The sequence below is a fragment of the Rattus norvegicus genome, chromosome 16, assembly GCF_021556685.1.
Source record: "Rattus norvegicus strain SHRSP/BbbUtx chromosome 16, alternate assembly SHRSP_T2T, whole genome shotgun sequence".
Classification (NCBI taxonomy): domain Eukaryota; kingdom Metazoa; phylum Chordata; class Mammalia; order Rodentia; family Muridae; genus Rattus; species Rattus norvegicus.
This window is the reverse complement of record NC_141549.1, coordinates 22,796,807-22,799,200: the sequence shown is the minus strand read 5'-3', so window position 1 is coordinate 22,799,200 and position 2,394 is coordinate 22,796,807. Positions and strand designations below refer to the sequence as shown.

At 34.6% G+C, this 2,394-nt stretch overlaps 1 pseudogene across 1 annotated transcript; it reads left to right on the top strand.

The window, feature by feature from the left end:
* Window positions 1–1,535: 1,535 nt before the first annotated feature.
* Window positions 1,536–1,941, top strand: LOC148000464 (elongin-C pseudogene; annotated as a pseudogene). Its single transcript, XR_015639733.1, has one exon. The product of XR_015639733.1 is annotated as an elongin-C pseudogene (transcript).
* The last annotated feature ends 453 nt before the right edge of the window (window positions 1,942–2,394 follow it).

The following is a 2,394-nucleotide window of genomic DNA, read 5'->3' as shown; positions in this document are numbered from 1 at the left end:
ATGATGTAGGTGTTGGGGACAGATTTTTGATAAGCTGTATGACTTGTGGGTGACTGACATGTTGTGCTTCTTAAGCTAGATGATTGATACATCATAGGCATGACCTACAGATGCAGATCTGCAGACCAATTGTTTCACTGTAAATTTTATAAACAAATGAAAATTGAAATCCCCAGTCACCAATACTTTGACTTTTTCAATCCAAATTTCATTTTTTATGCCCATGATTAAGCTTTCTATATTTGCTACCATTAGGATCACAACATATTGCTTAGGTAATAAATAAAGTATCCATGTTAACCCGGGAGCAAAAATGTAGCAAAGCAGGACCTTGCATTTTGTTTTAAAATGGTCAATGTATCCCTGGACTTACACTAAATTTGGTAAATATAAGTAGAAGGAGATAAACTATGGCATCCAATCTCCTATATATGAGATTCAAAAAGGTTTCAGCAAAATGAAATGAGAGTTCCAAAAAGCAAGGGTCATTTCATGCTATATTTACATTTATATGATATAAGGAAGCTTGACTGAGCAAAGAAACATAAAGGTTTAAGAATGGGAAGACCTTGAGTTATATTTTTTTTTCGGAGCTGGGGACCGAACCCAGGACCTTGTGCTTGCTAGGCAAGGGCTCTACCACTGAGCCAAATCCCCAACCTGACCTTGAGATATATTAAAATGTGTATTATACACAATAGACATTTAATTACATGTGAGGAATAAATGGACTGACAGAATGAAAAACTATATTTGGACAAATCAGAGTTTGAAGAAAATATTCGATAAGCATAAGAATATTTTCAAACTATAATTCATTCTTGGATTATTTATATGAAGCTATACCTTAACAACTAATAAACACCTTAAAATAACAAAATGATTAAGAAGCATGTGGACTTCGGAAAATATGCTGGTGTGCCATCAATTCCCCTTCAAGCAAAAAAATATGAAATACGAATGAGGGCCTAGCCCATCACACTGCTCCCTGATCTCAAATCCCATGGAAAAGAGATCTAAACACCAAGAAGTATGGAACATCCTGAGACCACAGGACAGACAGACACATCTGTCCACTTTCAATACCACATTCTCATCAATGGACAGATAAGAGAAACAGAAATTAAACAGCGACATAGAGAAACTAACAGAAGTTATATACTAAATGGATTTAACAAATATTTATAGAACATTAAATAATAAAACAAAAGGATTTACATTCTTCTCAGTACCTCATAGTACCTCCTCGAAAATTGACCATATAATTTGTCAAAAAAATAGGCATCAATAGATACAGGAAGATAGAAATAATTCTATTTGTCCTATCAGATCACCGTGGACAAAGGCTGGTCTTCAATAAAAACAATAATGGCAGAATGCCCTCAGATACATTGAAGTTTAACAACACACTACTCAATGAAAACTTGGTCAAGGAAGAATTAATGATAGAAATTAAAGATTTCTTAGCACTTCCTTCGGATGCAAGTTACTAGATGACTGCTTCTCGGCCTCGCCAGGAAACTATTTATTTCCTCTGGGATCAAATAGAATTTTATAAGAACATAATGGATGGAGAGGAGAAAACCTATGGTGGCTGTGAAGGCCCTGATGCCATGTATGTGAAATTAATATCTTCTGATGGTCATGAATTTATTGTAAAAAGAGAACATGCATTAACATCAGGAACAATAAAGGCCATGTTGAGTGGTCCAGGTCAGTTTGCGGAGAATGAAACCAATGAGGTCAACTTTAGAGAGATCCCTTCACATGTGCTATCGAAAGTGTGCATGTATTTTACCTACAAGGTCCACTATACTAACAGCTCCACTGAAATTCCTGAATTCCCAACTGCACCTGAAATTGCACTGGAACTGCTGATGGCCGTGAACTTCTTAGATTGTTAAATAAGATAAATTATAATAAACTGTTAATTTTTTTCAGTATTTAATACCTGTAGTTCAGTTAGTAATTTTTTCACATATAGCATGTTGCCTTTATGAAATTGAACGCTAAAGTTAATTGCTGAGCAGATTTCTTCTGTCATTTGCATAGCAGAGTTGAAATTTGTTTGCTACATCAACAAATTAAGGAAGTTTCACAAGCCAAAAAATAAATAAATAATGCCAGTTTAAAAAAAAAGATTTCTTAGAATTTAATGAAAATGAAGATACAACACACCCAAATATTTAGGACACAGTGAGAGCAGTACTAAAAGGAAAACTCATAGCTCTGAGTGCCGCCAAAAGAAACAGGAGAGAGCATACTCAGCAGCTTGACAGCACATCTAAAAAGTCTAGAGCCAAAAGAAGTAAATACACACAAGAGGAATAGAAGGGAAGAAATAATAAAACTAAGAGCTAAAATCATCCAAGTTTAAAAAAAAAAGAGTACACA